The sequence below is a fragment of the Stomoxys calcitrans genome, chromosome 2 (assembly GCF_963082655.1).
Source record: "Stomoxys calcitrans chromosome 2, idStoCalc2.1, whole genome shotgun sequence".
Lineage (NCBI taxonomy): Eukaryota > Metazoa > Arthropoda > Insecta > Diptera > Muscidae > Stomoxys > Stomoxys calcitrans.
The window spans coordinates 2,522,881-2,547,560 of NC_081553.1; the positions used below are offsets into that span (position 1 = coordinate 2,522,881).

Consider the following 24,680-nt stretch of genomic DNA (forward strand, 5'->3'; position numbering starts at 1 on the left):
CCCAGACTGATGGAAATTTACCCAGACTTGACATTGATTTTTCACCTGAGACTGATTTTACGAGCGATGATGGAAGGATCACCATATTGAGAAGACCGCGAGAGTTGGAGACATACTGCCACAAAGGTAGATCCGATGTACTCTATCCAAGACTTCCATTGCACGTTCGATATGCTCGTTATATGCAAAGACGGAATGAGATTTTTGGGATTACCTCGGAATTTCAGACGAGTCGGCGACTTCCTAAAAGGTCCACCCAACGTCTGAGATCTTTTTATAGAATACGGAGATTGTGTAAGAAACTCTTGGTTTCGGCTATAATACCCGATTCTAGGGACATGCGATATTATGCGAAAGTTTCATTTTTAGACCTTGACGAGTATGGCCTGTTGGATACTGGGGCCAGCATTAGCTGCATTGGGTCTAACCTTGCTGCTAATGATTTTTCCAGGTACTCCACATTCACGAAATGTAAGTCCTATGCTAGAACCGCAGATGGCAACACTCAACCAGTTTTTGGCTGGCTTGATGTTACTATATGTTTCAAGAATAAGTTTAGACCACTGAGGCTTTTTATTATCCCATCGATATCACAGAGGCTGATTCTAGGAATCGATTTCTGGAGGGCATTCGATTTGATACCCGATATCGTTGGTTCTGTTGATATGTTAGCATCGGATAGTTTTTCGAAGGCTCTGTCGGATTTCAAGCCATTTCTTAACGAAAACGGAACGGATACAGACCCCATGCCAGGTGATCAGGACCTATTTCCTTTGTCTGATGCCGAGAAGGAACATTTGAAGTCGGTTATAGGAATGTTTCCCGATTTCGAAACCCAGGGCTTGGGTAGAACATCTCTGATACGACACAAAATTGATGTGGGAGATGCTTCTCCAGTCAAACAGAGGTTCTATCCCGTATCGCCCGCGGTCGAGAAGTTAATGTTTGAGGAGATAGACCGGATGCTCAAACTGGGAGTGATTGAACCTTCAACCTCAGCTTGGAGCTCTCCAATGCGACTAGTTGTTAAACCGAATAAGGTCAGGTTATGCTTGGACGCAAGGAGGTTGAACTCCGTTACGAAAAAGGACGCATACCCTTTGCCTAATATCGAAGGAATTTTCGCGCGATTGCCGAAGGCGAATCTAATTTCAAAATTAGATTTGAAGGACGCCTTCTGGCAGATTAGCCTAGACAACACATCGAAGCATTTAACGGCTTTTACAGTCCCGGGAAGGCCACTGTATCAGTTTGTGGTAATGCCTTTCGGGCTCTGTAATGCCCCTCAAACGATGTGTAGGCTAATGGACGAGATTATCCCTCCTGACTTGCGCCACTGTGTATTTGGGTATTTGGACGATCTCGTCATCGTGTCTGAAGATTTCCCTTCGCATATTGACGTCCTGGTAAGAATAGCTTCCCGTTTCAGAAAGGCTAATCTTACTTTGAATGTGCCCAAGAGTAGGTTCTGCGTGACAAAGGTCGGCTATCTGGGGTACGTTATCGGCAACGGGGGTATCACCACGGACCCGGAGAAAGTGCTGGCAATAACCAATTGGCCGGTTCCGAAGAACCTACGGCAAGTCCGTGGATTCTTAGGACTTACCGGTTGGTACAGGCGATTTGTTCAGAATTTTTCTAGTGAGACATTTCCGATTACGGAAGTTCTCAAGAGCAAGAAGAAGTTTGTCTGGACTTCGGAGGCACAGACGGCTTTTGAAAGGCTTAAAAGAATTCTGACTACCGCCCCGGTTCTATCGAATCCCGATTTCAGTAAAAAGTTTTACCTCCACTGCGACGCGAGTGATTTTGGCATTGGCGCAGTCCTCGTGCAGTTGGACGAGAACGGACAGGAGAGGCCTATTGCTTTCATGAGCAAGAAGCTTTCAACGGCCCAGCGTAACTATAGCGTTACCGAACGCGAATGCTTGGCTGCCGTTGAAGCGATTCGGAAGTTTAGGTGCTACCTGGAACTCCAGGAGTTCGAGGTAGTCACAGATCATTCCAGCCTCTTGTGGCTGATGCGTCAACCTGACTTGAGTGGCAGACTGGCCCGTTGGGTATTCAAACTCCAGCCATACAAATTCAGCATCAGCCATAGGAAGGGGAAGGATCATGTGGTTCCTGACGCGTTATCCAGGATTCCATACGAGGAGGTTGCTAGCATCGACATAGTGGCACCAGAGATCGACTTGGGTTCTCCGCATTTTAAGGACGAGGACTATAAGGATTTGATAATAAAGGTCGAGCAGAATCAGGCAAAGTTTCCCGATATTCGTGTGGTCGATAATTACGTATATTATAGGACCGAGCACTACTCAGGAGTGGAGGGGCAGGAACAACAGGCTTGGAAGCTCTGGATTCCGTATCGGTTGCGTAATGATGTTATGTCAAGGGCCCACGATTGTGTGACGGTACATGGCGGAATGGCCAAGACGCTTGACTTGGTGAAGAGAAATTTCTATTGGCCTGGAATGGTACGGGATATTAGGGACTATGTCAGGCATTGTGAGGTTTGTAAGACGACCAAGTCACCTAATACGGTGATGAAACCTCCCATGGTGAACCAGGTAGTGTCCGTTCGTCCATTCCAGCGCTTATATATAGACCTTCTGGGTCCTTATCCGAGAAGTAAATCGGGGTACATAGGCATTTTGATAGTTCTTGACCATTTGAGCAAATATCATTGGCTATGTCCTCTACGGAAATTCACGTCGGCGGCCATTAAAGACTACCTTCTGTCACACATTTTCCACATGTATGGCATTCCAGAGACCATAGTTAGTGATAATGGTAGTCAGTTCAAAGCTAATGACTTGAATGCCTTTTTCACTAGCTATGGTATCAATCACCTCTATACGGCGTTATATTCTCCGCAGGCGAACGCCTCGGAGAGGGTTAACCGCTCCCTTATTGCCGGCATTAGAACATTCCTTAGGAACGACCATAAGGAATGGGACCAGAACCTTAGCGCTATTAGTTGCGCCTCGCGCAACTCGATCCACCAATCGATCAATTGCACGCCTTATCACGCCCTATTCGGCTTCGATATGGTGACACATGGGTCCACATATAAGTTGCTTAGGAACCTGGACATGCTTAATGAACCCACGTCCACTTTATGCCGTGATGATCAATTACAGCTGATAAGGACTGACCTTCAGAAGAGGATTAAGGAGGCCTTTAAGAGGAATCAACAGCAGTACAATCTGCGGACGAGGCCAGCGTCTTTTGAGGTAGGGCAAGTCGTTTTCAGACGAAACTTTACTCAGAGCAGTTTTGAAAAGAATTTTAATTCAAAGCTTGCACCTCTTTTCGTCAAGGCGAAAGTTCGCGAAAGGCTTGGAAGTCACTATTATCTATTGGAGGATATCGATGGTAAATTGGTTGGTACCTTCCATGCCAAGGATATCAAATTGTAAACGTCTTGTTTTCCCGTTTATTTACCGTCGATGATTCTCGTAAATAACCCGGTTTTGTAACGACGTTTCTGAAGTTTTTAGTAAGAGGATTTTAATTGAGACAGAGGGTCTTTTAGTAAATTGGTTTCCTGTTCTCTGTGGTATGGAGGGAAAAAGGGCAATATTTAATTTGACAACCATGATTGCTACATACTTTTGCCCCACAGTGTGCACTTGCAGATATTGTCTATGTTGGACGCATAACAAGAAATCGATATTAGCAGGCCTATTTCATTATTATGCTTCACACTTGCTGGATACTACAGATAGTTATGTACATACATATCTCTGCTCTTCTTTAATGCTCTCTTTGAAGTTTGGCTTTGTCTCTGCCTTCGCCTCTGCTGTTGCCTCTGTCTACATTTGTTTCAATATCATCTTCTGTCTACCTTTTTTTTTCTTTTGCGGAACCAGTCTTTTCTATTGAGCCCATTTGAATGAATATTTCCAACAAACAGATTGGTTTACATTGTTTGGACAAATCAGAAGAATAGTTTCTTCTCATATTTTGCGAAAATCATATTTTTAGACAATTGTGTTAAATTACAGTTTCCTTTATAGAAATAATCGAATTCGATTAGTTGATGTTTAAAGTTTCAAAGTCACCGGTTATTTTTTTTGTTTTGTGTACGGGATAAATTTCGGCAAAGCGGTACCGTACTTAGTACAATTAAAAGAAGCCATTTTGAATTTCCGAAAAAAATGAGGTGTCGTAGGTTTCCTAAAGGAATTTTGCATACAAATAATTCTATTTTGTTCGAGTCCTCAAAGTGAACATAACTAGCTGGAAATTCTGCCTCTGAATTGAGGAAAAAGTGTAGTGATCCAAGTGACATACAAATATATATTTTATTTTGTGACTCCGCCTCTTTCTATAGCCTTTTAGGCTAACGTGAGGAATTGAAACGAGAGAAACGTATACTCCTATATTTTTGTTCAGAAGGTAATTGAAATTTGGCAACGTTGCCTAGATTTGATGTGCGATATTAAGACAAGTGAAATTTTTTTAATAGGCCCATTGCAAAAACGGTGACACGTGACTGCCTTGGATTAAGGCACCGACAAAGTGGACTGTTGAAATGGTAGTTTCGTCCAGACGGTGCAATACTTTACCCAGGTCGCGGCTACCCACAGGGCAGTGGCGGCTTGGGGATTTTTTTTAAGGAAAGCTAGAAATTTTGGTGACTACCTGCTTTTCATCTACAAGAAGTATCACCTTTGACACCATAACCTAATCAATGTACCGTTTTACTTCGTACTGATTGCCCCAGAAAACCACGTGCATTTTTGCTAAAGATGTCGGAAGCCACAATTTTTCTGCCCAATTAAAGTCATCACCGAGGTTTCATTTTAATGTGCCAAACATCAGAGGAACTATGCATCTAATATGTTCATAATAATACATTTTCCCGAAACCGTCAAATTTATATCCACTCAATCCGATGTCACTTTAACCTGCTTTGTCACCCCAAAATCGACCAACCAAGAAGTTTTGGGAAGAATAAATTCGATAAAATGTCATTAAAACCCATATTGTCGAAGTGCATTTAGAAGAAAGAATACCACTTGGTGAAATTTCATAACTCTTCGTTAGTCAATTCGCAGCTTGGATAGGCACATATCTCCTGCCTGGATTAAAGCACACGTTTCTTCCAATATACCTACAATTTACGTAACTATGAAATAAGTTTATTAAAATATTTTTTTTTATATTTTTATTATGTCTTGTTATGCTAACTAAAGATTAATTTTTCTCATAGACATGATAAGGCTTTTGGATAATTTGCCATTTTTCAAAATTTAAATCAATGCAAGATATATCACCCCATTCTTGAACCCCCTTTTTCATATACAGAAAGAAATTGCAACAACAAAACACCATCGACACCGTGGAGGCCTTCATGATATCATGGATTTTTGGTGCTGAGATTATCGTCCATTTTTAAAAAAAAAAAAGTAAGTAAGAAAGAAAATATGTAAAACCTTTCTTTTAATTCCCCAATCACTTGCATCGATTTACTTTTCTCTGCTTAGCCTATGAAGTTTAAGTAAGAGAGATAGAGAGAGAGCAACATGATGATCATTAGCTGGTCTGTGGATCATATCTGAGAGAATGTAATGGATGATGAACATCATTTTGCGCTGCCTTTATTTTGTTTTCATGTCTAACATCCACAATAAGCTCAGCTTTGTTTTTTTTGAAGTCTATCACCCACAATTATTTTTTTTGTTTTGCATATCTTGTCTCTAGACATTTTTTTTTTTCTCTTCAGTTTGATCAAAGCAATTATTGAAAATTGATTTTTTAACCCCTTGAGGGCTACTTTAACATATCTAGATTTAAACTCATAAAATCACTGTTTTATAATGTAGTATTTCTGAAATACGTAATATGACAGGTTATTTACTATAAGGCAAGAGATAAAATTTTCTTTTTTTTTTTTTTCCATGAATTTAATTGAACTAATAATTATCACTTTAGCGGTAGATTTTATTAGAATTTAAGAACCTTATTTTTTTTTATTATGAAAATTTATAATGCCCTGAATAAATTTGTTGTTGGATCTAATATGATGTGGTAAACTGGTTCAGATGTTTTCTTTTCGAGAGATGAGATCGTAAAAAGGAGTCACATAGGCTAAATTAGGGGTTCTTTATGAAAATGTCGTGCTCTAAAGAACGTAGGTTGGCGTGGGTTGTGAAGCACTTTCTCCCAACAAGACCTGGGAGAGTGTTTTAGAAGCACCATAGGAAAATATCTCATAGTACATGCAAACCTTAATAATTTCTAATATTTTTTTTTAGTCGATTTTTTTTTAATTTTGATGGTATTTTGATTAAATAAAAAGGGAGTCTGTAGTAATTTTAATTCAAGTAATGAATACGTGGTTTAAAGAGGAAAGGACCCGAACCCCCCACCCGACTAGTGCTAGCGAAGAAAGGCTCCCGCAGTCCTAAGTCTCTTTGAATTCTATGATGCACAAAATCTCAAATTTTCAGAACAGGCATCTCGAAATTATATTCGTGAACATTACACCCTATGCCACTTGAGACATACACCTAAACCAGTTAGGAATTCCATCCTACTTACAAAATCCTTAATTGTTTTCCATACCACTTCCCTAAGTTAGTTCATGTCTGGTATTGTGTCCCCACCTAAGAAAAAATTTTTAATTATCTGTGTTTTTGTGTGTGTGTGTATACTTTAAAGAAAACACAAAGAAGTTTATTGGCATTCCTATGTAGTCATCTGTATTGTAAAATACACTAAAAAAGTGAACCCGAAATGAAAATTGAACTAAAAGCAAGTAAAATTTATCATGATTTGGTGCTTAAGATTTTTTTTGTCACGTTTGTTAAATACAATTCTTGATTTTTGGTATATGCAAGTGACCTAAAATCTAGTTGAAATGTTCAACAAATTGGGATATCTGAACTCAATTTCAGCATGTTTGAACATAATTGTGCGTTCTAATACTAATTTTGGAAAAAGTCTTGTATTTCTTCTTTTCTTCTTCTCTTTTTCCTATTTTATGAAAATTAATTGCAACATATTAAGGTTTTATTTGCATTAGGCAGTAGAAAGCTTTTATATTGAGAAATAAATGGTGGTTTAAAAGTATTGTTGACATAAAATTTTATTATGTTGCTTGCATGTATATAATTGGGTTACCTGTACAATGTTTGCTTAACCAAAAAAGTCAACTTTGAATAATGATTATTATTTTTTAAGTTTCAGTTAAACTAAAAATACCAATTTTGATTGCTCAATAACACTTGTACTTCACTTTTTATTCACATTTATAAATAAATTATCTATAAAACATTTGTTAATTTTAAAGATGAGTTATTATCCGTATTCTGCGACACATTTTTCCTCCAGCCAATTGATTTCCGCATGAATGTCTAAAATGAAAAAAAAAAAGAAAAATAACAATTAGTTGAAGTAAATACAGCGTATAGTAAGAATTTAGATAGAAATTACCTAAAATGATATTCATTTGCTGCAAAAGCCAGGTAGCTCGTGGTTTTAATTTTATTAGCTAGAGTATTACCACAACGAATGCCTAAAACTAAAACCAAAAATAACAACTTATTGAAGTTACTATAATATAATAATACTTACCTAAATAGAATTTAACTCACATAATCTCAAAATTTAGCTAGAAAATTAAATGATATTTTCGTTAGCAAAATAATTAAAATTCTTTCTGAATTTTTCACCGTTAAAAATCAAATCAGACTGCTACAAAATTTTTGTAATTTTTTTCATCTATCCACAGTTTTTTACCGTTTCCATTTATCGAACCGTACTCTATCAAATAATATAGGAAACTGTCAAATGACAAAGCAAACAGCCAACGATCGACACGCCATAACACACACACGCGTGTCCAACAACAAAAATTACACTTTTCTAACAAACACACATTCATACGCCTTCTAACGGACAGATACGCAACAATTTGCAATGAAAGATAACCACATACATCTTCAAAAAAAAAATACTTTAATGAAAATTTATTAAAACGTCATAACAAAACAAGCTGACTGTTTTGTTAATGAGTATATCTATTGCAAGATGCTATTGAAAATCTCTAAAAAGTACATTTACATATTTAAGGGATAATGTAAACCATATTTCATTCCCCACTAACTAAAAAATTTTACTTTAAACTTGCTTTAAAAACGTTGTAAACTTCATTCTGACATGTCCTCAAAATATATGCCAATAAGCTTCAGTAAAAATTTGTTGCAATTTTTTTTTTTTTTTTGTATTTCACAGACTACGAATGAGAATTTAAGTTTTTTAAACTAGTTGAAAAGAAAAATGTTTAGGAGGTTTCCACACTAACTTTAAGTATAAAAACTAATTGCAATTTCTTTAAAAATAGGGTATGTTCCCTTAGTTTAGCAACATTTCTTCATAAAAGGGGGAAAAAAGACTCAACAACGTACAGTTGGAGGAAATACAATATCTCCACAGGTTTCAGGGATATTCGACTTAAAATTTTTGTTGTGCAATTTTGACCGAGATCTGCGTCGTATTTTTCAATTTGCGAAGGCATTTGTGGTTCGAGACATTTTTATGCAAGATTTGGATACGTGACCAAATTTACAACGACTTTGTCGCAACAAGTGTCGACATCTGATTATTCAGTTAAAAGTTATACAGTTTGGAAGTAAAAAAAACAGTGAAAAAGTGTATTTTTGTATTTTTTGGTCAAAAAAAAGTATTTTCATTGATTAGTCTTTTTTGAAAAAAACTTGCCTCAATACCTTAATTTTTTCTATTTTTTTGTAGATGCGCTTTGAGTGAAATTTGAAGTAGATCTGCCAATTTAAACGGATGCTATATGCACTTCAAAATTGGCACTTTTTAATTAAAAAATTGGAAAACCCCTCGAGCTTAATATTTCCAAAGCTCAGATCCGCCAATTGGGTACATGTTTTTTTTTTAATCCATATGTACCCTAAACCAATACAAACTAATTTTGGCGCCTAACCATAATTGTTTGGAGGCCACCGTAGCGCAGAAGTTAGCATGTCCGTCTATGACGCTGAACGCCTGGGTTCGAATCCTGGCGAAACCATCAGAAAAAATTGTCACCGGTGGTTTTCCCCTCCTAATGCTGGCAACATTTGTGAGGTGCTATGCCATGTAAAACTTCTCACCAAAGAGGTGTCGCACTGCGGCATGCCGTTTGGACTCGGCTATAAAAAGGAGGTCCCTTATCATTGAGCTTAAAACTTAAATCGGACTGCACTCATTGATATGTGAGAAGTTTGCCCCTGTTCCTTAGTGAAATGTTCATGGGCAAAATTTGCATTTGCAACCATATTTGTAACCTCCACAGCAAATTTATTAAAAAAAGCTGATTTTGAAACCATTTTTGCTTGAAATGAGTATTTTAGGGATTTTTGAAAAAAAATTCGGGTAGAATTTTTTTTTAGTTTTTTAAGGACACTTTTATTTGCAATATTCAAAAAGAATTATTAAGATATCTTTATTCGTTTTTTTTTCTTAGATTTATAGAGATATCTTTATTTGTTTTTTTTTTTTTTCTTTGAATTTTTTCAATCTGTCTCAGAATTTTTTTTTTAAATCAGAACATAATGAAGATTTGGCAGCCCGAACATTTTTTTGAAATACCAAGGTGACGAATTTTTAGGGCCTGCCAAATGGAGCCCGGACAACCTAGGACCTTGAAATTTTGCACACGATCTTGTTAACACTCTAACCATTTAAAATTTCAAAGAGATATCTCTACCCGTTCTCACACGGCATACTCGATTTTCATGACATTTTCACAGAAAGTAGGGGCCAAAACCCAAGGTGTTAATGTGTATTTCTCGATATCCGAAGGGGCGGATCCTCCTTTATACCATAATTTTCAAAAACTATTTATGTAGGAAATGGAAGCTCAGATTTAAGCGATATTTTGGTTTTCCCATTATATAGCGACGCACCCTCAAAAGTGGCATGTAATACAATTAGGACAATATGGGGGTCAAATAAAACAAACATACTTTTCGATTTGGGCCATATGGAAATTAAATAAAAGGTATTTGGAAGTAAAAAGTGCCAATAATGCCAGAATAGTATGCCCGAAATTGTGATCTGAATGCTTATGAAAACCATGATTTTTTAATTTTTAATTATTTTAATTCGTAATAAATCGTATATATACAAAAATGCAATACAATTTTGCATCTCAATGCTTGCTGTTTCAATTAATAGGCATAATAATATACATAGAATAGAAACAGTAGGAGCCGTTGACACTAAAGTGTTTTAAATATTTGCATATGAGCATAAATTTAAATGTCAACGACCACTAAGCAGCAGCAGCCATGCCGCAGCCATTTAATCTCCACTAACATCTTAATGCCGCTAAGCAATGACCCATAGTTTGCGTTAAAGCCGTCCATTTATCACTACTCATAAAGTGCTACAAGCGTTGTCTGCAGTACACCAACAAGTGCACTCATTTTGCTTTTTTGCACAGTACCCCTTAATTAGCAACGTCTCCCGCCCCGTTTGGAGGCGTTCATACCTCAAAAAACAAAAAAAAAACATTTTATCTTGTTTATAAACTTAAATAAGTTATAATTATAATGAACGTCAAGCATTTGTCCATTTGCAAGTTTGTTGCAATTCTGCGCATATTCCAAACATAGATAGCCATGGATCGGAGCTGCTTTCGGAACTTAACATTGTCGCAGATGTCAATGTTGGGTAGTCATGAAAGTGAGTGGACAACAGAGTCATAATTGCACCAAACAAACCGCAGTGTACTCGTACCAAATAAGGTATTCATTCCGCTGGTGGCAAAGACCCACCTCGAGGTGGCCAATAATTACCATGGGGGATTGTAAATAGCTTGCAAACATTTATTGAACTATTACCACCAGTGAGTGTAAATGATTATTGGAAAATTAATTGCCTTTAATTACTTTGAATTATGTTTATTTTATTCATTTATTTAAGTCCAACACTTTGTTCCCCCTCAATCATACCTACATACACACATATATTGTATATTGGTTCCCTTTCAATTGTATTTTTGTTTTTGTTTTGTTTTCAACGTAGGAACAAACATAGAAATAGAAGGTTGTGTAAATATTTCCTAGGATGTTTCTTAGCAGCGTGTAGTTATCATCCGATGGCGCCAAAACCTGGACGGCAAAAACAACTTTCTATGAATGTAGCATTCTACGAGGTTATGCTCACACCTAAAGTATTTTAAATTTTAAGTAATGTGGAAATATTTTGAAATGTGTATTAGCTTTTTTTTGCTGTACGCATGCGTACGCGTTTAAATAGGAAACTTTTTGCAACCATTATGGGGAATTATGAATGTACGACACATGTGTGCATATGTAAAGATGAGCTCACGATATGCATGCTCAAGGTTTTCTCATCGATAAACGTACTAGGCATTGGGTAACCAATATACTCACATGCTTGTTTAAGCCCTAGGGGAATACCAAGACAAAATCACACTAACGAACCCCAGGCCTGGGGTTCGTTAGTTTTTATATCCTCCAGCATGGGATGGGAGTATACTAATTTCGTCATTCCGTTTGTAACACCTCGAAATATTCGCCTAAAACTCCATGAAGTATATATATTCTTGATCGTCTTGACATTTTAAGTCGATCTAGGCATGTCAATCTGTCCGTCTGTCTATCGAAAGCACGCAAACTTTCGCAGGAGCACAGCAAGGCGCTTAAAATTTTGCAAAAAAAAAAACTTTTTATTAGTGTAATTAGACAGTCAATTAATTATTAGACAGTCATCTATGAAGTAACATAAGAATAAATCAGCGATCAAAATTTGAAATGGATGGTCATGTCCGTATGTAAATAGGAAATTAAACTTAAATATAGAATCGTTATTTTAAAGTAGTGGTCTGACTGTAGTGGCGGGATTGGGTGATAAATGTTACTTTCAGGCGCCCAAATCGTTAAATCGGTCCATACGGAAAGATATGTAGAATTATATGTAACAATTTTTCTCATTAACATTCCATTACAGGGGATGCTTCTATCATATCAATGAATTCAGTCCGTTTAATTTTAGGCTCAATCATTAGGAATTTTTCTGAATTTAATTTTTTTTTTTTTGTTTTTTGAAAAACTTTCCCATAGCTCTGGAAAAATCACCCTTTATATCAGACTATGGCCTAATAACCTTAAATCGGGAGATCGCTACACTATTTTATTTTGTTGCATAACACATTGATCCATTTGACAAATTCCACTGATGCTTGCATGGCGTACCAGAAAATCGCGATACGGATAGCCGGTCAAAGGCTTTTAGCAACACCACACTTTTGCGGACTTTTAAATGTTTTCTTGCTATGCTATCATTTGAATAGAAGATTATTAAACAAAATGGTATAGAGCAGGACAATATTCGACAATGAAAGCTCAATAAGATTTTAAGACCGAAAAAAGAAAGCGCAAACAGACAAAAACTGTTTGTGGAAAAAAGCATTTTATGGCAGTAACCTAGCAAAAAATGTGCAGTAAGGCCAGGCACCAGCATCCATTTAAGGGTTAATGAAAGCAGTTATCAACTATACTAAAAATTGTTTGCCTGTTTTCATATTCTCTCACTATTTAACAGGATATGGAAATGTTATGGCTGTGATATACATTTTCTCTATTGCTGGTGTTTGTAAATCATAACAAAGAGTATTCCGTATAGAGAATTCGTGAAGGATAAATGTTCATGAGCAAAATTTGCAATTTGTATTCTTGTATATACAAATGGTACAAATTGGTACAAATTTTATGGCAAAATCTTAGAAAAAATAGCAATATCTAAATATATGAGTACCGTTATGCTCAACTGAAGTCAACACACCCTTCCAAATTTCAGCGAAATTGTCGGAAAACCACGTTATTTCAAGAATCAAAAATTTTATCGTGAGAAAGTGGCCAAATCTAAGGGCATATTTGAATGTTAATTCAATAAAAAAAAACATTTAATGCCACTGTAGTCGGGTTTACGTACAGAAATCTGTCCATGTTCATACCTCGTCAAGGACTGCCCACCCGCAAATCCGCGATTACGGCAGTTACACACATACACATGAGAACCAGATTAAATTCAATATCTGTACTTTAAAAGTCTCTTCCATTAGAATTGGATAGATATTCAAGTATAGATGAGATATCAAAACATCGATATTGGAAAGGGAACAAAATTAAAAAGTCCATGAGAACCACACATTTGAATTTGTGGTGGAAGTTTCTTTGTTTGTTATCCTCAATGAAACTATTGACCTTTTAATGTATGTATGTACATTCCAAGTAAAACACAATTGTTGTAAATAGGTATTGGTAATTGTATGTCAGCAAATCGATATGTAGACTTTGTCGACACACTTGCAAGCTCACATAAGAATCCACACAAGATTGATAGGCGAACAAAAGTGTCTACTGTCACAGCTAGGTATTCCATCAAGGAGGGGTTTTCCAACACCTAGGCAGGCTGCAGGCGGCAGGTTGTTAGTGTTTAATATTTATGGGCTGGTTAGCACTCATGCAGGGAGACGATGTTTTTTACAAGTATTTGAGCAGCACTAAAATGCTGCTCGAATAGCAAATTGATTGTTTGCTATTCATTAATATGTACGTTAGGGTGATGATTTTTTTGAGTTTTTTCTCAAAAATTATTTCCAGTTGCGCGAATGCATGAACTTTTGCCTACTAATGTTTTCAATTTTGTAATTGTGTAAGACCTTGTTTGGCCTAGTTATTGAATCAATAAATTTATTAAATTAAAATTAATGCCGATGATTTTTTCACTACGTACTTTAGGGTTAAGAACTTTTTTACAACCTCATACCCCTGTGGTACAGGGTATTTTAACTTTGTGCATTTGTTTGCAACGTTAAGGAGAAGAAGAGCTAGATCGACTTAGGATCACTTCCTGATTAGCTCCCATATAAATCTTTCATCCGATATGGAATTTTAAAGCTGTAACAGCCACAATTTTTTTTACATCTCTACAAAATTAAGCATGTGGTGTTTTATTTGTGTGCAAAATTCATGAAAATCGGTCCAGATTTAGATATAGCTCCCATATGTATCTTTCATCCGATATGGCCTTTTATGGGTGTAATAGCCACAATTTTGGTCCGATCTTTACACAATTTTAAACGAGGTGTGTTATTTGATGTCCTAATACTTGTGCAAAATTTTATAAAAATCGGTCCAGATTATGATATAGCTCCCATATATATCGTTTATTTGATATTGACTTTTAAGGCTGCAGAAGCCACAAGTATTTACAAATATTTTTAATAAGATTTGCCTTGGTCTGACAAAGGGACTCTCCAAGAAGTCAAAAAAAAGTTTGTGGAACCATGTATTGCTTCTTTTGAAGACATTTAAATTTCTTTAAATTTCTTTAGTTACAAATTGCCTTGAACGATCTTTCCATATTCCATTGCCGGATCTATGTTATATGTCATTTCTATATCTGAAACACGCGTCGATACATTTTTAGATAATGACATTTAAAACTTCATTTTGCAACCCTAGTCTATTCTAAAAAATATTTGTTAAGTTACCTAAGCCATTTCGGCTTTATCAATAACGGGAGGTTTGTTAAAACTCATTAAAGATCTTTTCCAGTAACTAATGTCTTGCACTTTTTTTTAATCTAGTTTTTGCCATGAAATAAATTTATTAAATTTTCCACAAACTTTTTGGCAGCTGAGGCTTTTTCTCTTTCAGCCTTTTGCTTGTGAATTTCATTTCGCTTTTTAAACTTTTGCAACCAGTCGTTAAAATATTCATATTTCGTAGTATGTAGACTAGGTGGTGTAGGGTATTATATAGTCGGCTCCGCCTTTTTTCTTTTCTTACTGGTTTTAATTTTACCCAATTTTGACCTAATGATTTTTTAGGCCAGTATGAGAGTGCCGCGTTCCCCCTGGTTATTTAAACCCATATTTGTTTAACAACTTCATGTTTTTGGTGTGCCATAAGGATGAAAACGAAATTTTGCCTCAGTTGATCAAATCTGTTAATTTTTTGTAATTGTTGTAAAAGGGGGGCCGCCGCCCACAACGAATATCAAAAACTTTATATAACCCAGAAGTTTGCCCCTGTTCCTTAGTGGAATGTTCATGGGCATCCATCCAGCCCAATTCTGTGATGAGCTTATATGGAACGAATAGTCTAACGGCGTCAAAGCGCTCGACCGAGGCGGTCAATCGACTGGACCACGTTCTCCACACTTGGTTTCCAATAAATTGATTGCGACAATCGGTGTGTGGCTTGTGGCGCCGTCCTGTTGGAACCACATGTCCCCAATTCCATATCATCCAATTGGGGCCATGTTATCATTGAACGGTAGCGATTCCCATTAACAGTAACGCGCCGGCTTGATCACCACGGAGGACGTACGGCCCAATAACGACGCCGGCTTGATCACCACGGAGGACGTACGGCCCAATAACGACGCCGGCCCATAAACCGCATCAAACTGTAATTTTTTCGGGGTGCAATGATGACTCATGGAGTACGTGTGTATTGCTGTCTGACTAATTACGCACATTTTGCTTATTGACGAAGTGGCCTCAACGCTCTTAACGTTGAGGCCACTGACACAACATTTCGGCAGTAAGTTTAAGTAGTTTCGACTCGTATATCTTTCCATAATATATTGGAAAATATAAGTGAAGAGAAATTTCAAAGGAGCGGCAAAAAATATGCCGTCGTTTGCTATCCCTAACTGTCTACTTTTGTAGCGTCCCTGAAAAAAAGACACCCTGTATTAGAAGAAAGTTATTCACGGCGCATGATTAATCCTGAAAACACACAAATCTATACGCCACCCTGCACTGTCACATCGAATTTTTGCACACCGTCTTTCTAAACCTATACAAGACAAAACAAGATCTCAATATCAAATACTTCCAGCTTATAAAGAATCGCCTTATGCTTGTGTACTTAAAAGTATGTCGACTTTTTGCCGACTGGCGGTGAGCAGCACAAGCACCGTTGTCGTTGAGCACCCAGAGCTTCTCGAACCGAACGATTAAGAACAGTCATTAAAACTAAATAAGACATGATTTCAATGTTGAGATAGATTAATGTCACAAAATGGTAATTATCCATTGAGTCAGAGAGCGAGCCGGCATATCTGTCATATGTTGGTAAAAATCTTCGATTCTAAGCTGCTAAAGCCATTCTCTTCGATTTCCACTGTAATTACGAATAAAATATTTTTATTGAAAATAAGAATGAAAAAAACTTTTTGCAATAAATACATTTTAAATTGTTTCTTTTCTATTGCAACCGTCCATAATTGAAGTGTTCCAAAGAAACACACACAAACGCATGCACCACAAATACTGCTGTGGCATTGAGGGCAGCCGCTGACATCCAACAACACCAGCAGCACTCCCGCTGCCAGGTAATAAAAGTTATTGCATGGATCAATCCACTGCTCACAGACAACTTTGGCATATAAGCTTCTTGCATTCAATGCATTTGTCTAAACTGTTGAGAAAGCGGCAGGGGCAGGGAAGGAGGGAGAGAGAGAGAGCAAAGAAAAAAGTGAATTGATAGTAAAGATTTGAACTTTTCTAAATTTAACCCCACAATGGCTAGCGATATTAATCGCTTTTTGTTGATAATTGCAATTCAATCACTGCAAACGCCTTTTGGTTTCTACTATTGCTTTGCTTTACAGAGTTATTGATAGTTTAGTGAGAAGAGATTTATTGCATCACCGCGTCTAAATGTTTTTCCATTCATCCAACCGTAATTGTTCGATTGCATAAGCGAACATTTATAAACAAAAGCAATGCTAACGGTACGTTGAGATTAGTCAAATATTTGACTCAATGCATATAAAGGGTGATTTTTTTGAGGTTAGGATTTTCATGCATTAGTATTTGACAGATCACGTGGGATTTCAGACATGGTGTCAAAGAGAAAGATGCTCAGTATGCTTTGACATTTCATCATGAATAGACTTACTAACGAGCAACGCTTGCAAATCATTGAATTTTATTACCAAAATCAGTGTTCGGTTCGAAATGTGTTCATTCACCGTAACGTTGCGTCCAACAGCATCTTTGAAAAAATACGGTCCAATGATTCCACCAGCGTACAAACCACACCAAACAGTGCATTTTTCGGGATGCATGGGCAGTTCTTGAACGGCTTCTGGTTGCTCTTCACTCCAAATGCGGCAATTTTGCTTATTTACGTAGCCATTCAACCAGAAATGAGCCTCATCGCTGAACAAAATTTGTCAAAATTTGAACACATTTCGAACCGAACACTGATTTTGGTAATAAAATTCAATGATTTGCAAGCGTTGCAATGATTTGCAAGTAAGTCTATTCATGATGAAATGTCAAAGCATACAGAGCATCTTTCTCTTTGACACCATGTCTGAAATCCCACGTGATCTGTCAAATACTAATGCATGAAAATCCTAACCTCAAAAAAATCACCCTTTATAAGGCTGCGTTGGGTTTCTCGCCCCTGCGAGCTTATCGTAGTCTTCGTGAGAGAGACGGTGATTGTCCCATCATCGGCCACTGTTCGGTATTCAATATCCTGCCACTGCACCGCCTGATGGCTCAATATGAGGATATTTGACTATGCTAGTCTTCTCAATCTTGAGAGAGACGGCCTTGGTCCCGTATAGGTGGACCCCCTTCTGAGTTCACCACATGATCAAAAACCCGTTCGTTTACCAGATGCTTCCCTTGGGACCGATGACAGGATACACTGCCGATATCGATGACAGCATAAGTAATCTCATCTTTGTTGTGCTTCCTTGCCACTCTGGCTTAACAAAATGGCTCCTTACATTTTTCAACGACCATCGATGACGTCATAGGTCATCTCATCTTTGTTGTGCTTCCTTGACACTCTGACATAACAAAATGGCTCCTTACCTTTTTCAACGACCATCTTCCCCTTTCGTGATGGCTGTGGCGTCCTTTTGGAAGTCACAGTACCCTATGAAGACTCAGAGGCCGTGCGCGCTTCCCTCGTTCCTGACTTTGTCTCCCTCCGCAGCACGACATTATATTTTATTTTAAAATAGATTGTTCATATTGAAAAGGATACCAAGTTCAATTTAATGTTGTTACATAATTCTAGCTCAAATTTTTACCAATTATAAGCAGGTCGGAGTTGATAATTCAAACTCTTTTAGAGCATAACTGGATTTATTTCGATGTTAGGATACACAATTAAATTAAAACTACCAATGGCGCAATTTCAAAAATTATTAATATCCGAATTTACCATTAGCCCATCACTGGTCGAACCGGACCATATCTTGATATCGCTCTAATAGCAGAGCAAATCTTTTCTTTTATCTTTTTTTTTTTTTTGGCTAAAAAGAGATGCCGGGGAAAGAACTCGACAAATGCGATCCATGTCGGAGGGTATATAAGATTCGGCCCGGCCGAACTTAGCACGCTTTTACTTGCTTATTTTTTAATTGTTTCATAGCGAAGAAAATATAATAGTGGAGCTTCGTTTTTCCGTGTTGTCGGGATGCCTTTTACCATTCCATCGCACTTCGTGTATGGCGGTGATATCGATCATCTTCTTTTCTAGTACATCTACCGGTGTGAAACTGCGCCTTCTCTATAGGGAGTCCATAGTTCTTAGAACTTTGGAGAAATAGTCAGTATTTTTGGACCGCGTGCCTTTTCTCATTGTCAGTTGGCATTACCAGGTGGTTTTCAAATATTTTAATAGATATGAGAGTTTGAATAGCCACCAGGTACGCAGCATATCTGATCTTTTTCCATTTATTGCCAACATGGGTATGTATGTCTGTCGGTCATTTTAACAATCTCTAGCACAGTCACACACATTCTAAATAAAGCGGAAAATGTGAAAGACAACACACATAACAATGTTGATGCATTCATTCATCACACAAACTGCGTGAGAAGAAAGATCAACTTTCCTTTCGCAACAGCTTGTCAAAATGCATCGTACAAATTGTCAACTTTTACCTGACTGCCATTGTAGTAGCAAAAAGTTGCCTTTTGCGCTACAAAACACAAAGGGGATCCATTACAATAGGACAAATTTTTAAATCGTGTAATAATGATTTATAAATATTTACGCTGTTTTTCAAGTTTTTAATTGCAAAAAAGAAAAAAAGTGAAGTAAGCAAATCGATGGGAAGTGAAACATTGTTTACGGCGGTGGAGCTTGGGCCAAGGCAATTGTTTAGCTTAAAAACGTCAATAACCCAGCGTCAATAATCACAATTTATTCATTTCCTATTTTTAATAGATTTGCAAACATAAACATTTAACAAATCAAATACATGATTAAGATCAGCTTACCCGACATGGGATTCATATATGTGCACGGAATAGCAAAAGAGAACAGTTTGAAGACATTAAAATCCACGGAAATGCAAAAATTTTATCAGTCCCATCCAGAGATTTCTAATTGATAATTCTGTCTAAAACAGCTCCAACCAGCCTATTCAGCCCAAGTGTATGATTGTGTTGAGATTGAACTTCTTCATATCTATGGGAAGAAGTTTCCCAACATCGTGGCTAGTTCACCAAACATTTTCGCAGTGAATAAAAATCCCACAACTATGGTACTGAGTACAATCATAATGACTTGCAGTAGAACGTCGTAAAGTTTCAAAGTTGCGCTAACCTCCAAATGCAGCCAATTGTTTCCTAAGATTATTACAAAAATAATTATCATCACAAAGACAGGTTATATGTCTTCTTGTCTTCATTGTTTAAAGTTAGAACGTGGTTTTTGTTGCCGTTTCCGCACTACGAAATATTGCGACATGCAAAGTGAATAAACAAAATTAAATGAAAATTTTAATAAAAATTAAAAAAAAACACACAACCTCCCAATGACGTGTTTAACTACCCTACCCTACTGGCGATAGCCCTACACCAGATATTATTACGTACTACGTACGTAACTACTTACCCAATTAACAAACTTTATTTTATTGTAAACACGGCTATAAAACTTTAACTAAAAACGGTAAAGGTCACTACACACAGAAGTGACCAAGATCCGAGCCAAAATAATTCAATTTCCTACATTTAATTGCAGTTTGCATGGCTTAACACATGGTGGAAGCACAAACCATGAAATGATCTCCATCATATGGACAATTGGTTTTGCTAAACTTACAATGCGTGCAGCACTTTGTATCAATTTCGGTTGTCCTCACACGCAAAAAAAATTAAAAAAACCGATTGGAACATCTTTGCGACAAACAAATATGTTTTATTGGCGATGTACTATTTTTATTAATATACCACCTTTTGATACATATGTAAGTCAATTCGATTATGGTAAAACTTTTTGAAACTTCGTCTGTGGTAGATATGGTTTTTTTTTACCTTTTTTATACGAAAAGATGATACGTTTAATTTTTAACTATGTTCAAAGCAAAAGAAGTAAAAAAGAACATTGCTAAATTAATAGATTTACGATTATTTATACCCTACGCCACAGCTGTGCTCTAGGGTTTTATAACTTAGAACATTTGTTCAAACCAAGAAAGAGAGATATACTTTTGATTGATAAGTTTACGGATAAATCAGTATGACTCTTATTCGATTTCGGTATGTCCGTCTGTCCATTTCAATTTCAATGTACAAAGTACAAATCTTAATTTGCAACCCATCATCTTCCAAGTTGAGACAACCTAGAGGCGAAGCCAATTGTAGCTGGAAGAAGACGGTTCAGATTTAGATAGATTCTATCTGGAAATTGTTGAGACTTTGTATATATTAAAAAACATGCTTATATTTAAAATGAATTGTACATATCCAAAAGGTTACTCAATTCAAATTAATGCGATGTTGCTAAAGGGTTTACAATAAGCAAAGTAACTTACGTTCCATAATTTTGATTAACATCTAAATATTTTTGGAACGAAACATTACCAAGTTACAATAAAAATAAAACTTCGAAATAAAAGTGTTCTTTTTTTCCTTAATACGTCCCAAATGAGTATGTTATTGTATGTAGTATTGCAATAATGTTGTAAATTATTAACCGAAACCTCACGAAATTTGAGATTGGATTCTATTATCATTCATACAACTGGTGCATTTCGTCAAAATCGGTTCAGATTTCGATATAATTCTCATTGCATACATAAATGCAATTTTGTTCATGAACATTCCTTTACGGAACAGGGCAAGTAGAGAAGTTTTTACATGGTCGCCATACCAAATTGTACAGTACCTCACAAATTTTGTATGCAAAATTGCACAAGAACATTCAATTCCGGAACAGAGCATTGAAGGATCCGACAGCAATAATGATAAAGGACCTGTTTTTTATATCCGAGTTCGAACGTCGTGCAGTAGGGCAACACTGCTTTGGGGAAAAGCTTTTACATAGCATGGCACCTCACAAATGTCAGCTGCATTAAGAGGAAATAATCATGGGGGAAAACTTCACTTCTAGAGTTTTTTTGATTCTCAAGAAATAGCATTCTATTGTGACCGTTAAATATTCTAGATGATTTTATTAAAATCGGTTCAGATTATGATATAGCTCGTCCGATTTATACTTATAGTCTTTATTTTAATAATTTTCCATCGATTTGCCCGAAATATTGCTGTTGTTGATTCTCGAAGTTTATTATAACCACTGAATAAAAAATGTATAACTATTGAATTACAAAAGTTACTTAAAGTCTATGGTTGCTATGTCTATATTATGTGCGTATGTTTTGTATAGACCTAAAGTATAATATGACAACTAATACAATGTTTAACAAAGCAACAACAATTGGCTTCGTCAGAAATTCCTGCATGAAAACGATCTCACTATTTTAATCCCAAACGATCTGACAATTTTACTGAAAGCAAAGTCCAATGTTTTTTTAAAAAAGAAAAAAAAACGAAAAATTTCGTTTATGGTCAATGAATTATTTTTTTGCGTGCACCTAAGAAGTGAGTGAGCTTAACAGCCCATCTATCCCTGGCGTCCTAATTGCCTATTAATTAATGTTCATATCTCAACCGTTGTTACCTTGGCCTACCAACGACTACCTACCTTAATATTGACACTACAGACAATCACCGAATTAAAATATTTCAGAAGACTTCAAATTGCACACAAAAAAAGATCACTTATTTTAGTGTGTGATACGTTTAAAAATTAATGATAATTAAATCCCAAAAAAAATACAACCCATTCTTAAGGTTTACCACGTGCATTATTACGATATCGTTGCAAATGCAGTTTATTGCTAAACAAACCTAAAATGGCCACCGAGTTTCTTGCGTTTGTAGTGATCGAAATAATGTTTCTGCCATAAGGCTGGTACTATATTCGTTTTACACAGTTAAAACACACATATTGTTCACGGTTACTTTTTTGAAACACTATAAAAATCTCAATGAAAACATAATATTTTTAAGAAAATTAGTTCGTAAGTAATGAGGGAATGTCCCACTGAATGCAATCAGCAAGATTTTTTGCTTCAAACATAGAAACGAACATAGTACCAGCCAATAACCATTTTTTAACTTAAACAAATGAAAAAAGGAACGGAGGCGACTAGTCTACCGACTACTACTTTCTACGAAGTAGATGAGCGTATAGAAACAAAAAGCTTTAAATGAATGTGATACATTTTGACCAACTTTTGTAAATTAATTAAAATAAAAATGAAAAATTTTAGCCAAATTGTGTATAGATCGTGCTGAATTGTGGCTAATACAGCCTAGAGCGCATATCCGATTGAAGATCTAGATATTTAGATTATGTTTAGATGTATATTTTTTAACTTTATAAAATTAATTTGGAAATGAGATTTTAATTTGTTAAGAAAAATATGCTGATACGCTTTTAAATTATTTCTAACTATTTCTTATTGCCACCATATTAATGATTTTTTTACAAGAACTTTCTAATCGTGAAATGGCAAGACAAGTTCCTGAGCAAGAACACATACTCTAGTCACGAAAGTTCGTTTTTAAATATGAAGGAAAGTTTTTAAAATGAAAATATCCAAAATAATGAATGCGTGGTTGATGGTTTACGATTAAATGTTTCCATTGTAGTGAAGACCAATAATTAACAATAATTGCATGTCTAATGCAATAAAATTTTCGACAGCCAAGTATTCGTTTGCAAACAAACACTCGTGCAAACGCAACGTTGTGGATATTTCCATATACAAAAATGTAGTATGTTTCACCACAGTATTAGTACACTCGAGGAAAACATAGTTTATATGGTAAACACACTATGATCTTTAAAAAACACTTTATGTTCACAATTGCGAAAATCTTAATCACACCCGTTTTCTGCAAGCTAATTGTGTTTTTTTTTTTATTTTTTCTGGTTGCCTATCACTAAATGTTACATTAATTTTTGAACACAGCATATCGAATATTTAAAACGAGATAATTGCTATTAATTACAATGGTAAGGCTACATAAATTATTTGATTTTTCTGTTCCAAAAACTACCATCACCACCACTACCACGTCGTTGTAGTCATATCTGACCAATTAATTTGTAGCGAAAGTGGTTTATGAAGTAAAATAGATTGCAAGATTTGGTTGTGCACAATCTTATTCGAATCTGATATAAGAACTTAAGCAACACCACTACAAGAATTCAGTTAAAGTAAGCCGGGTCGAATGAGAGCAACTCTAGAGCACAGATAGAAAACAATACACAACCGCACATAAAAAACGAACAGTGTAAACAACTTCATGTGCCATCGTTCGGTTCACGCATTATTATTATATTACAATCACTTAGTAGAATATTCGGCTTTTACTGCCCCTCTTACAAACACAATTTTTTATTTTAAACTGTGTCAGTGTGCCCATCACTGCTCCAGAACATTTACTTGGTATTCGTGTGGTTTATGTTTGAAAAACTTTTGGAAATTTGTGATAAAAATATACAATTCAGTCAATGGAGTAGTAACGTTCTTGCCGAAGAGAATACAGGAATACGTAAATTGAGATTTTAATAACTTTTAATGAAAAAAATGGCGATTTTAATATGAGCTTGTGATTAGCAGACGCGGCTTGCAGCAGGCAAAGTTTTAAGCATTTGATATTTAATAATGTTTAATATATTATAAATTTTATTATATAAAAAAATAAAAATTCAACAATATCATTTAATATTGTTTTCTGAATGATTGAATCAATTAATTTTTTAATTGAGAATGACAAAAATTTCAATCGCAATCGTAATTGAAAAAAGTCATGTTCAATTAAAAAAAATAATTGAATGAGTTAATACTTTGATTAAAAATTTCCTAAATTCACGATCGTAATAGAAAAAATCCGGATTCAATTAATGTTTTAATTGAAAACATTTTTATTTTCAATTAAACTTTTAATTGAAAAAGTTTCCGATTTTTTTTTTGTGTACATAAGAACGGCCGCTATTGATTCTCTACTGACATTTAAAAAGGGTAAGAGTGTTAGACGGTAAATCGATCCATGTGATGGGATGAGAAAATTTCCCTCTGTAGAAAATATTTAACGCGGGAAGTAGGTTAGGTAATGATATGGTGGTACACAGAAAAAATAGAAATCGGTTGCAATCACGAAATTAATTGATCCAATTAATTTTTTATTGAAACTGCTTTTATTGATGCAATGATGCCATACGATGTTCTCCGTTATTCAATAGAATTTCGTACATTTTTCCATGTATTTTTGT

General features: G+C 35.9%; 1 protein-coding gene and 1 long non-coding RNA gene across 3 annotated transcripts in view; one reads left to right on the forward strand and one right to left on the reverse strand.

Annotated features, from left to right (window-relative positions):
* The window catches only part of LOC106084362 (beta-alanyl-bioamine nonribosomal peptide synthetase ebony), a 56,241-nt gene that overhangs the window by 25,240 nt on the left and 6,321 nt on the right, over nucleotides 1–24,680 (forward strand). The gene's annotated exons all lie outside the window — the stretch shown is intronic.
* Nucleotides 7,238–7,690, reverse strand: LOC106084363 (uncharacterized). Its single transcript, XR_009397117.1, has 3 exons — nucleotides 7,588–7,690; nucleotides 7,447–7,534; nucleotides 7,238–7,367 (listed from the first exon to the last, which is right to left on the reverse strand). It is a non-coding gene; the product is annotated as an uncharacterized LOC106084363 (long non-coding RNA).